The sequence below is a fragment of the Pteropus medius genome, unplaced genomic scaffold (genome assembly GCF_902729225.1).
Source record: "Pteropus medius unplaced genomic scaffold, Ma_sr-lr_union100, whole genome shotgun sequence".
In the NCBI taxonomy this organism is placed as follows: domain Eukaryota; kingdom Metazoa; phylum Chordata; class Mammalia; order Chiroptera; family Pteropodidae; genus Pteropus; species Pteropus medius.
The window spans coordinates 2,469,506-2,483,034 of record NW_024354502.1 but is presented as its reverse complement, the minus strand read 5'-3'; the positions used below and the strand labels follow the sequence as shown (position 1 = coordinate 2,483,034).

The following is a 13,529-nucleotide window of genomic DNA, read 5'->3' as shown; positions in this document are numbered from 1 at the left end:
GAAAGCATTCCCTTCTGTGAGAAATAATGTAAGCCATGCAATTCGTTCCATTTCCCTTATTGCCATGGTTACCTGGAAGCTCCAAAGCAATTAGGAAGCACAATCCTAACAATTCTAAAATTCCTATCAATTTTATATCTGATTCATATTTCCTTTGATGCTAGTTTTCTGTTTCAATTAACTTTTCCTATAAATGCCTATTTCTTTTTGGGAAAAGAGGAAGAAAGAAAATAAATAAATAAATAAACCAACGAATGTAAAATTTATTTACATATGTGTGTGATTGCTACTCATGTCTAGAACATCCTAACTACGTATTTATTCACATTCACTCAATACACATGTTAAACTTCTGAGGCAGATCTCATGTATCCCCCACCTGAAAACTAGTCTCATTATTTCATAATTACTAAGCATCTGTGTGCATGTGTATGTCTATCTCGTATTTCTGTGTCTACCCTGATTGCACTGAATTTTACTCTTTAGGGACTTTGAGTCGAAGGAAAATCCATCCTGTTTTTGGCCAAAGAGGATGAGGCATTAGGTAATTAAATTCCTTGTAGGCGTCTTTCCTGGTGCAGTGATACTAAATACAGAGAAAGTTGTCTGGGCAACTGCTTTGGTGACTATTACCAGTCAGCTTTTGGGCTTGTGAATAAAGATGTTTGAGAATGTACGTCACCAGCTGAAGTCTAACAGATTTTATTCTGCTCTTCCGAAGAAGCTGGATACTAATTGCTAATACAAAACCCTTTCATTTATGCTTGAATAATAAAGCAACTTTCATAGCTCAGCCCTTGGTCCATTACATATATTCTTCACGTTGTCAAAATTAAATAAAGATACATACTTAATATCAGTTTCTCAATTAAAGTTTATGATCAAGCTTGGTGATGGCTATAGTTTTGGGCAGGGACTTTTAATTTTCTTCAAATGCTTTCTTGGGATTCACAAAACAGTTTCAAGCATAAACATATTTAGCTTGAGGGAATGAGAGAGGCAGAAACCAAAACATGCATGTAAAGATGCCATATATATGCAAAAAGTATTCAGGTGATAAATCTGCCCCAAACTGACAATAGTCCTATTTGAAAAAATAATTTATTTTTAATTAAAAAATCCTTTTAAGGTTTACATGTAGTGGAGAAATTGACTAGTGAGTATACTTAACTATCAATTTTGTGGCTAGCTAATGTGCACTGATGTTTTTTTCTTGACATTAAAATAATATGTGGCAATTAAACCATTTTTATGAGATAATAAAATAATCCTCACTTGGAGAGGCTTTACATTGGCTACTTTATAGGAATCTGGGTATTAAACAATCATGAGAACTGAAAGGGCCCTGTGGCCATTTGGTCCAGTCTCTTTACTTTACAGAAAGAGATTATGAGGTCCAGAGAAACTACAAATATTGCAACTACAATCAAGCTCTGAGTTCCCCGACATCCCCAAAGCAACACAGAGGGTCCGGCCATTGCGGCTTTCCCTGCACTTATTTTCTGGCCAAAATAACACTCTCAGGTTAGTTTTTTTCCCCCTCCTCATAGAGATAGTATGGTATGATTTAAAAGTTTGGACTTCTGAATCACATAGACTTGAGCCCAAATTCAGATTACTTACTCTTTTTTTTTTTTAATTTAGCCTCTATAATCTTGATTCTTAAATATTTCTTACTGTTAGGTAGAGCCACTTTATCTATAAAATACATGGAGAGGTTCTATAACCTGGAAATTATAAAGACGACCAAGGAAAGTTGTGAGAGGCTGATCCCACTGTGCCATGAGAACTTCACATATTGTACAGCACACGGTTAGAGTCAGTTAGCTCTACGCAACAAAATGTGTTTCAATGTCGGTCTCCACTTACTACCCACTGGCGACCTGTTCTCATCTGGGGTTGCTAAGGAAGAGACCTCCGGATTCTCATGTCTGAATCTTTTTCTCGAAATGTGACCCATCCTGTCTTCTTCCCAGATAGGTCAGTCTGCAACAGAATCTCTGCTTCTTGGTTCTTTGTTTGTCGAAGTTGAGAAAGGTTACATGACACTATAACTCTCTAGTACGATGCACTTAGCTCCTATTTTAGGTTCATCACTTCTGAAGTGTGTGATATGGTCCTTCTTTAAGAGTCACTTCCTGGGGCCGGGCTATGCAACAGAAATTTCGGCAGCGATGGAAACGTTCCATGTTTGCACTGACTGATACAGAAGCCACTAGCCTCATGCACTATTGAGCACTTGAAATAGGACCCACATGAAGGATGAGCTGAATTGTTTACCTTGCTTAATTTTAGTGAATCTAAACTTAAATAGCCACACGTGAGTAGAAGTTGCCATATTGGACAGTACAGATCTAGAGGTTAGACGGATAGAGAGTGAGAGCCTGCCTCTCTACCTATCTCCTTTCTCTTTCCTACCTTTCTTCCCACTTTCCTTCTCCTTATACTTCTCGAGATATGATAAAGGAACCCAGACCAAACAAGGCTTCTTCCAAGGAAATGTATTTGCTTTTTAATGGAATCCTTCTAGGGATGATTCTTAAACTGGAAATGTCTTAGAATCTTGGTAGGGAAATCCTTAGAGCTTAAGGAGGTCTGTGGTTATGCTGGGCCCCTCAAACCACACCTTACAGGTAAATATCCGCTCTGCCAGTTTAGAACACAAGGTATAATTGAGCATCTCCTATATTACTGTCATTGGCATTTCTTGGTACGTAGAGTAATATCTCCTTTAAATAACTTGATACAGATTTTAACGCCAATAGCTTTTCAAGTGCTTTAAGTTATTAAGTGTTTTAAGCCATTATGTCTAGACTGTATTCTTAAAACGGGTAATGACTTCATTTTTAAAAGACCTGCCCTTAGGAAGCTTTCCTAGTTCCAACAGAAATTTCCTCCTCTGTGTCTAATGTCTAGTGTCTGGCCTGGAGATCTTCTTTTGGGAAGTCTCCGTCTCTCTGCTTCTGAAGTCGCATCCTTCAGCAGTGATTTCTGAGTGCGTGGCCTGTGCTTACCAAAGCTCAGCTCTGGCCTTTCAAGAGTTGACTTTTGAGACACCAGATGGCTCATGACTCAGTCAGATAGAAATCAAAAGGCAGAGCCTCTTGGTAGCTGAGCACAGGGCTGCTTTCTAAAGCTATTGCTCCAATAAATTACTTTCTAAAACGGTGCCCAAATGTGCAATTTAACCTACTGTGACGACCATGCTAATCTATTCAGCAGTTTCCCACTCCTCTTCGCTGTCTGAAAAAATCTTTTCTTTTTCTTTTCTTTTTTCTCTTTTCCTTTTTCTCTTTTTCTTTCTTTCTTTCTTTTTTCTTTTCTTTCTTTCTTTTTTTTTTTGATGATGTCAATGGTTTGTTTCTTGCATTCTTATAAAATCCTTGATATCTAGAGTGGTACCAAAAGGGTTTGTACCCCACTGATAAGCAATTTGATCAATTAGCCAAATATTCTAAGAAAATCATAGGGTAGATAAGGACACTATGATCTATTCGCTCATTCAATATTTTGGTGCTTCTTGTTTTAAGACTTCAGTCAAGGTATATATTTTTTTCATTTAATAGCAATAAGAATTATTAGCAAGTTCTCAATACCATTCTGACTGGAGGCAAGGAAACTGAAGCTTAGAGAATTCAAACAAATTTTACAAGATCTTGTAGCTCATAGTCGTAGAGTTGACATACAAACCACTTTTCATACGTTTAATTCACCTGAAAAATCCAGCTAGTATGAAGTATATAATTCACACTTCATACTTAGATTCCAGGTGCCTTTACCAGTGAGTCGTATCTATCTATTACAGCAGGTCTGACAAGATTTGGAAGTATAGATATTGGTTTGAATTAGTTTATGTCTTTGAAGGAAATGTATTTCTTTAACAGTATTATAAAGTATAATTTTTCATGAAGTAAAAGTGTCTACCATCCAATTATTCTTCATTATAAAGTTTTTAAAAATGTGTGACTACATGTATATAAGTATGTGAGTATTTTTCTCTCACATACACACACATAAGTCCAACCTTAAAATTTTACTTTTATTCCTAAATTTTTCTTTGAAGGACAAAAAGGAATCTCATTTTTGGAAGACATTGGTTTAAAAAGTTAGTTCCCAGTTTGAGTTCACCTAACAGCTTTCCATGAAACTTTGACAAAGACGATTTACTCCTGGGGTCTCAGTCTCTCTACCTGTGAAATGGGAATAATGGCCATTTTATTGTTCCACTTTTTCCTCGTGGAAGTGAAGATTTATAAGTGGGTTGATGTGACCAATACTTTGCCCTTGGAAACGAAGCCTGGTTTCTTACTGAGAACACTGTCCTCTCTTGACCTCTGTCACTTGCTACTCAATAATAATAAATCGGCTGCTCATATAACCTCTATATCATGCTTAGTGTTAATATTTACAGCATGCTCTTCATTGTGGAAAACCCAGAACCTTCTATTCCTTATTTTATTTTCCAGAAATAACAGGATATATACCAACAGGCTTTGCATGTAATTTGAAAAAGAGAAAAACCTACAGCGGTCTGAAATGAGCGTGTTTTAAAGGAAGCTGCTGGCACTGCATAGTGACCACAAGGTGGCAGCCACTTAGAACATCATGGCTAAGCAGAAGTCCTGAGCAAACTGCCTTGGTAGTTGATCTTGCCCTCATATAGCTCAGCTATATCAAGGTCAAGTGTCTGCCAAGGTGATAGCTGCCAAGGGGTCCATCAGACAACAGTCTAGGAAACCACTTCTTGAAAGTGTTTTCTAAAAAGCAGTAATAACGTCACTCTTTTATTTTACAGTGCCATAGCTTTCCGAATGCTTTATGCCACTCAAGAATCTAAAACATACAGTGGTTAGATTAAAAAAAAAAAAAAGTGTGCGTGTGGGGAGAACTCTTCCCTATATTTTCCTATTGTTTAAAGTCGTTGGTTCTAGACTCTGACCGTACAATAGAATATCCTGGGGAATTTTAAACCAATCTCTGGAGTAGGGTCCCAAAGATTGATTTTTAAAAGAGCCCCAGGTGATTCTAAAGTGCAATCAAAGCAGAGAAGCATCTTTTCAGGTCCTTGCCATTTATTCATTCATTCACTCACCATTTATTGCTTCCTTTCTCACGTCAGCTTTAGGTAAAGTGATGGTGAGGATGTAAATTCTACAATTACCCCAAAGACTGCACAAGTTAGTAATTCAATTCAATGGAACTCAACTCAGCAATCATTTATCACGCTCCTGCTACGAGACATGTGCCATGCCAGAGGCAGAGGAGGCTGAAGTGACAGCAATGTTGGCTGTCTAGCACTAACATTCCAGTGGACGGTATGTGCAAATAATTACGTGAGGCAGAATTTGGTATCACTGATGTCTTCACCTTTCTCTAAACATTTCACAGTAGCAGAAAGCATTTTCCCCAGCTTATGTGACTTGAAGCTCACCCAGTAATTCCTGAGACTGGTAAGCAGCTAGTTATCATTATCTAAAGTTCAGAGAGGAGACTGACATGCTTTGCCAATAAGAACCACAGTCTTCACAGAGTTCAGTCTATGGGCTCGGTGGCCAGTGCTCACTACCTCATTCTATCCTATGTTGAGGAGGTTAGAAAAAAAAAAAAAAGGTTGATTTTCACCACAGGAGTAAAAGTATTTGTCCAACGGTGTATTTGTGCATTTGCCTTGGGAATTTTAGTTCCTGGAGTGAGTAGAGGATCACTTATGCTCACATTTCCTGGGATCTTTCCAGTCGGAGGCCTCTTCCGATGCTGTCTTCACGCTTATGTCCTTTTTATATGATCTCTTCCTGCTTTCACCAAATTTCTAATCACTAAAACTGTTCTGGATGTCTACTGTCTTGAAGAGAAAACTGAAAATATTGAGTTCCATCAGCGGATCTGCTTGTCATAAGCTTCTGTCAATCACAGACAGGTTTAATTAGGGGACTGGAAATTAGTCCAAATGTATATAAAGAAGAAGCCAGATAAGTCTCATTTTCAGAGATCTCCATTCTGTCAGCTAATAAAGTGTTAAGCCAAATGCCATCTGGATTGAGACTGGCACATAAGATAGCTGAGGATGAACATGTTTTAGGAATTAACCTTATGGCTGATTTGGAGTGTTGACTCTTAAAGGGAGTGAGGTGTAGGTGAATACCCTCCTTGTGTGCAGACTCAAAATGGTATTAGCATCCTTCAGGGGCAATAAATATAGGAAGATATTCCTGGGCCACTGTTTTATTTTCCCATAACAGCAGAATATCCACAAGGCGATTGATTCCCAGAGGACCCATGGCCTTCTTTCTATTGCACAGAAGACTTTGCTGCTGAAAATTCCACTACGGAGCTGTGGAATTACCTATCCTTAAAGGCTATTAGAGGATTGTCCTGATCTAGGTGCCCATAGCCTAAGAGAAACACTAAGAAACTGGAGTGCATCCAGGAGAAGACATTCACACGATGAGGAATATGAAGATCATTTTAAAGACGGACGGTGGGGGAGCTGTCAAGTTTTAGGCCGGAGGAGCAAAGACCCAGAAATGAGCTATTTTCAAACATAAAAAAAATCTATTTGTGCAAATGGAGTTGCGTTTATTCTACGTAGCTCCAGAGAGAAGGACAATGATGAGGTTTTTCCAACTGACATTGCTATGAGAGAAGATTAGAATTATTAAGCGGTAGAAGCAGTTGCTTCGTTTCTCTTTTAGAGAGGTTCAAGAACACTAAGTTCGAAATGCGGAAGTAGGGATTCCTCAATCGGGTAAGAAGTGGTTTTAATGAAATTTACTGGAATATTCAACGGTTCCAAATATCCATAAAAAGAAGGTTTACTCCTCATGTCTCTGATTATGCTTATCATCTGGTCTATGTCATTGAGCTTTACTCTCTAAGATGGGGAAAACCTGATTGATGTTAAAAATTAGCCATGAATGTGAAGTGGACAGGTAATCTATTACCTACACTTCTAGGTATATGGGACGCTCAACTGGTCCCTGTTAAGGAGCATATGTACGACTTTTAATTTTTCTAATGTCAAATCAGCTGTGTACCAGAGGAGACTAAGGGTCCGCACACAACCGGATTCCAGTCTACCTGTCAACTTCATACCGACCCTGGCCTCTCGCGCTTTACACTTGAGTCATCCTCAACTGCCGAGTTTTCTGAACACACTCTTTTTTTTTGTCACACCGTTCGCTGAGGTTGTTCCTATGTCAGAGAACCACTCTCTCTCCTCCTCCGCCGGCACCTCTACCTACCTCACCCACCTGTCTTCTGCTCCTCCTGCAGTCATCCCAGATATCACCTCTCATAGGAAGTCATCCCTGACTCCCAAGGCTGTGGTCATTGGCACTCCTCGGCTCCCACAGTACCTCCCACATCACACTCGTCTCCCTCCCCCTCCTGGTACACGTTACTGATCAATAATGGCACACTTTCTTGGCTGAGCCTGGATTCCACTTTCGAATCCTTTTCAAGTCATTCCAGGCAGCTACTACGAATGAACCAGAGTTGATGATCCAGGTGAAACCTGCCTGCTAGTTCCAATTTGGGGTATGCGTCACTCACGACACTTTCTATGTTGTACTCAAATAGTTCATGAACTTGCTTTTACACCAGGCTGCGATCACCATTAGGGGAATTGCTGTCATTTTTAATTTTTTAAAATTCCCAACACCATGCACAATGCTTGATACCGGTCTTCACGTAAGAGCTCCTTGTTAGGGAAGTAAACTTGACTGGGAGTAGGTTAGAAAGCAGCAAAGAAATTCATTAAGGCAGGATTGTGAAAGAAACGAAGAATTTCAGATCGAATAGAGACGGGTTCAGGGCCTGGCTCACCCTTTTACTACCTGCGGGAGGCCATGTACCCTCTCCACATTTTAGTTTCTTCATCTCTAAGATGGAGATGGTAATTATACCCATTTCACAGTGTTGCTATAAAGATTAAAGGCTCAAAGGCATAAAGCGCCGAATTTCATGCCTGACACATGCTCTTGCTTTTACCTCCTCTTCCTTGTCATCTTATTCTTCTCCCTTCTCTTCTTCCTCTTCCTGTTCCTCTCCATTCTCCCCTTTCTTATGGTTATTTGCAAGTTTTTAATGTGGCTTAAATTAGTACACACGACATATAATTCGCTCTCTTTTAAATTTACGCCTAACCCAAATCGATCACATGCCAGAAGTAATTCTAGACTTTATTGGGTTGCAACCAAAAGTGGTGGACCAGGTTCTAACATAATAAGCGTGGCTTTATGGAAAGAGGCATAGCTTTCCCTGCCCCCCACTTCTTACTTTAATATGCTTGAAACCAAAAAGCCTTCTTGCTGAGAAAAAGGGAAAGGGCTGAAGTGTGCGAGAGTACATGTGTGCCTGTGACAACAATTCAGCGTGGGGAGTTCTCATGACAGCCAGGATGTGAAGTATGGCTGGAGAGTGGGAGGTGGGGGGAAGCCAAGAATTGTGCACTAATTTTACCCATTACCTGGTCCAGTTATTCACTAAGAAAAAAATCCCTTCTCTCCTGGCCTGAGGATCCCCAGGGGGGCTTTTAGGTTGAGAGTGTCACACTGTACTTTAGAGATGCTAAGCAGGAAGAGGATTTGCCATTTTATCTCTTGGCCTGTTTCTCTCTCTCTCTCTCTCTCTCTCTCTCTCTCTCTCTCTCTCTCTCTCACCTACTTAGGGGACTTGTGCTGCCCTCCTCTGGGGTGTTGTGGGGAAGATAAGGTGGACAATATCAGTGGGCCTCAGTGACCTAATTGTAATTGCCATTTTTTCCAAGAAAATGTCCATACACTTACTAATTAGGCATTGTGGAAGCACCTCATGCCCCATTATCTTATGGCTGTCTTGCAATTAAGTGGCATCAGTACCATTTTGAATGGCATTTATTGTCCATTTCCCTGGTTTAATTTTTGGAAATTTTATGGGAAGCCTGAGCATTGCTTCTTCTTCACTGTAACTTGAATCATTACAATGTAAATATAGCTTTGGGTGGTGATAGTGTCAACGACGAGAGTTCTTTAGAGATTTCAATTAAGACCATCACAGCACTATAGCTCACGTGAAAGGATTCCACGGTGCCTGAGCACTCCAAGTGCTTCTTCCCCGGGTCTGGGGCTCACGTCTGAGAGTCTGAGCACATGTACAGGTGTGTGTGTGTCCGTGTGTGTGTATTCAAGTGTGTGCATGTGCGGGTGTATGGTTTCACGATCAGTCATGTAACATGAGATGTGAAGACAAGAACAAAGTCCTCCCTTGGCTTAGTCTTCTCTAAGGTACGAACTTAGAGGTAATTAACACATTTTTCTCTATTTTCTTAGTATAATCTAGAGATTTGAGTTGGCTCAAGTCAGCCGTCACTTGCTACACATCTGTGATGTTATCCAGTGTTGGAGCAGACAGGTTTCACAACTTTTTTAAAGTTTTACGATAAAGTCAGTGAGGTCTCTCAGGCTGATCAGATGAGGGCTCAGGGAATTTAAATAAGGTGGCCAGGGTCACATAGCGAGTAACTGATAAAGACAGGACTCAAACTCATGTCTACCAGACTCTGAAGCCTGGGCCCCTTGCACCCTCTCCCAAACAAAATTGCCAAATTTTCTATCTGGAAGAGAGTCTTGGTCACTCCAAAGACCAATTAGTGCTTTCTCCAGGAAGCCCTGAAGAATCACCTATCTGAATGCATTGTCTTTCTTGTATCTGATAGTACTTTCTGTCACTTCTCATAGTCTGACTTATTTTAACTATTTACCATTGAGAAGGACAATATAATATGATGGCGATGAAAGCACAGGCCACGGAGATACCTGGCTTATATTTCTCACTCTGCCTCTTCCTATCTGGCTCATCTTGGACAAGTTTCAGCACCTCCTGAGCTTCATACCGTTGATGTGAACATGTAAGAAGAACAGGTATGAAAAATGCTTAGAATGTTTCATGGCTCCTAGAAAGTGGCTGGATGGACAGATGCATAAAACAAGTATGAATAAGTGAATGAATGGCAAAGGCCTTTGCTCATGTGTACGATTACCTCTCTCCAATTCTTTCTTCCAGTTTTATTGAGAAATAATTGAGATACGTATTATACACATATATATCACTGGATAAGTTTAAGACCAAATGGCATGATGGTTTGATATACATGTACCGTGAAGTGATCTCTATAATAAGTTCAGCTAACATCCATCATTTCATATATAGAGACAATAAAAAGAAAGAGGAAAAGAAAAAATATTCCATATGATAAAAACTCTCAGGATTGACTCTCTTTAACAACTTCCCTATACATCATGCAGCAGTTGTAACTGTACTCAGCATATTGTACATTACATCCCTAAAACTTATTTGCTCTCCCCGATTCTTACCATTTAAGTTTGTGCTAGTATCAATTCAACAAAAACAATTTTAGAAAATAAAAATAAATCTCAAGAAGATTTGAAAAAGCCCAGAGTATCTGACTGAGGCCCAGGCTGTCTATTCTTTGGTGGGAAAACTAGACTAGCTCACACTGATTTTGAAAGGATAGCCAACATCTTGACAAAAAACATTACCACCAAGATCGGCATAGGGTGATTCTTGATGAGCTGAAATATATGTGCTTGCTGTATTGTTACTACTTTCACCCCATTTCATATGTAGAGGACAGAATGACAAAGGCCAAAAGGAGGCTTAGACTTGAAATCACAGTATTCCAACTCTACCATGTGTAATTATCTATGTGACACTTTGACCTTTGAAGAACTATCCACTACAAGTAGTAAATGTCACAGGTGCTGTCAAGACTCCAGGAAACAGACTCTGAAATGGAGATTGTCTTGTAGAAACAAGAAAATCTCGGGCAGTGTTCTGTGCACACTTCTGTCAGGGAGTGAACGAAGCAGAACTGGGTAAAGGTGGCTGTGACAAAGCGGAAGCTGAGCCTCTGGGCATTTCTGAAGCTGGGATGGCCCTTCAGAGCCGTCCGGAATCGAGAAGGAGGGCCAAGCTTTTGAACCCTTGCAGATTGTCCCCCAGGAGAGGGGTGACACTTTGGGCAACGCCAATGGAGGGCGATTCCTGGGGAGGAACTCAGCTGTGATCTGTCAGTACCCCACACTCCCAACAGCTGCAGGGATGAGGTTTACATCCCTGAGAAGGATTCTGAGCAGGCACTATGGCATCCACTGCAGTGATGAAACAAAGATTGGAACTTGGGTACTGTGACCCTTATGCGTGCGTGATGATTTTTTCCTCTGCTACTCAATGACTATTATTATTTCCATTTTGCTGAGGAAGATATAGAGTCTCAGAGATAAGCTGAATGCCAAAATCACATGCCAAGAGATTGTAGGGCCCATAACACACCACCAAAGCTCTAGGGCTGTGTGTCTATCTACTTTGACAGCAAATGAGAAGTCATTCAATAGCTTGCTAAACTATTCAACACTATATAGCTTGCTAAAACTCATAAGAAGGTTTAAAGGGACCACGGATGTATGACAGTGTGTGTAATGGCTGTGTGTATGTGTGTGTGTGTGTGTGTGTGTGTGTGTGTGATGTTTCATACAAGAAGATATTAGGTGTTTCCTCAGCATAGTTAGTGTCACTTAGGACTTTAGAATAGCAGAAGGCCACTTCACATCAAGAGTCAGGTCCTATTGCTTATAAATATAACTCCACGCAGTCAAATCTAACATACACTTTTTGAGTTTCACTCACTAACTCCATATTATTTCAACAATTATTTATTGCATATCTATGATGTGCTCACTAGAAATATGGAGGTAAATGAAGCTTAGAGATTGGTGACAGGGTAATGTTAAATTTGGACTCCAAGATCATAAGCGGATTCTACAGATATTGTGGCTCAGGGAATAAAAACACAGAGAATGGTTTCTAGAACTTCAGCCTATTCCACCATTCCAAAACTGAAATGAATGCCGCAGAAGGACAGGAAAAAGGGAAAGGCTTTAGGAAAAGCAATGACACATCTGCTCCAGCCTCTGAAATGTCCCACAACCCAAAGAGCTGTACTAATGTGTGCCAGTGGCTGCCTCTGCCAGAGTCAGTCCTTGCAGGGTTAATCGGCTTATGTACTTACAGGATGCCAGGTTTACAGCCACGTGAGCTCAGGGAGGCACAGTAGCCACTGTGAGGCTTCTCTCCATAGTAGGTCTGGTCCAGGCACCTACCCTTTCCCCCGTACTGACCTTGCCTGCTAGGAAAGTCAGGGTTTCACTCTAACCATCTCCTCTTAATATTTGCTCTTACCTGCCTGGGCCTCCTCAGGATCTGTGGGTCTCCAACACACACAGATGGGGCCTCTCCCAACTAAACTTGAGAGCAGAGTCTGGTGGGCTACAAGCAGAATGCAGTGGGCTTGAGTCATGGTCCCATCGCTTGCTGGCAACTGGTGGGCTACTTAAGCAGTCTGGGCTCTGGTTATTTCATCATCTGCAAAATGGAAAAGGAGGAATAATAACCATATCACCTTGTGAGGATCAAAGGGGAGAAAGATATCGCTCAAAATAAATGGTTGAATTCAGGTTAAATTGTCACTTAAAGGCTGAGTATGGTGATGGAAACTTTATCTGCATTACCTTAATGATCAATTAACACTACAATCCCTTTTTGTAGAGTTGAAGAAACGGAGGCTTATTATGCCTATGCAGAGTCCAAATATCCAGTTTCACACAGATTAGAGACTGCCTGGGACTCAGAAAGGGCAAGATATTCCTTACCAGGTAGGTGTTGTGACTAGGTGATGTCGAAGTCTCTGCCGACACAGGTTCTATGACCTGGGTGACTTGGCGAGGACCTCTCTGGCAGAACTTTGGCTGCTGGTGTGAATGCAGTGCGGTTGGAGGGTGGGAGGAAGATGGAGAAAGGATCTGAGTTTCATTATTTGTTTAGTTACTCATTAGATGTATGGGGTCTTCCCCGTTTCATGCTCTGCTAATGTCCTTCAGCGGCTTCCCAGTGCCCTTTGCACAGAGATCACCAGGCACTCAGGTGCTGCATAACCTGCTACTACCTCCTGCCCCAGCCTCAATCCCCCCCACCCCCACCCACACACCAGGCAGCCTCAGGGTCTGCTCCCTCTTGCCTTTGCAAGTGCTGCTTCTTTGGCCTAGAACTCTCTCCTCATTGTTCCTGTATCATTTCATCCTTCTGCTGTCAGCCAGGGCCTGTTTCTCAAGGCAGGCCACCCCTCTGCCCAGGGCCAGCTCGGCATCCTGTGTGAATCTGTCTTCCTTTCCTTCAGGGCACCTCACTCACTCTGCAGCTATACATTCTCTAATGGATCAGTAGATTGACATTTGTCTTTCCTTTTCGATTGTAGGCTCCCTAAGTACAGGGATAGTATAGCATGGATGGCATGGACCTTAGATGTCTTCTGATCACAGACAGCTACTATATAAATATATTCTAAATCCCTCACTAAACCCAGTCAGTCCCCAATCTGTGTGAAACTAGCATGAGGTAGGTGTTAAATAAACATTGGAGATTCGCTTACAAAAAACTGTCTTCCATTCCTTCGAAGCCCTAACTCAGTTCATATC

The 13,529-nt window shown here is 41.0% G+C and overlaps 1 long non-coding RNA gene across 1 annotated transcript in view; it reads right to left on the bottom strand.

Annotated features, from left to right (window-relative positions):
* Positions 1-13,529, bottom strand: part of LOC120595485 (uncharacterized) — an 87,667-nt gene that overhangs the window by 66,960 nt on the left and 7,178 nt on the right. Inside the window, exon 2 of the long non-coding RNA XR_005650858.1 lies at positions 12,238-12,420. This is a non-coding gene — a long non-coding RNA (uncharacterized LOC120595485). The remainder of the gene's footprint in view (positions 1-12,237; positions 12,421-13,529) is intronic.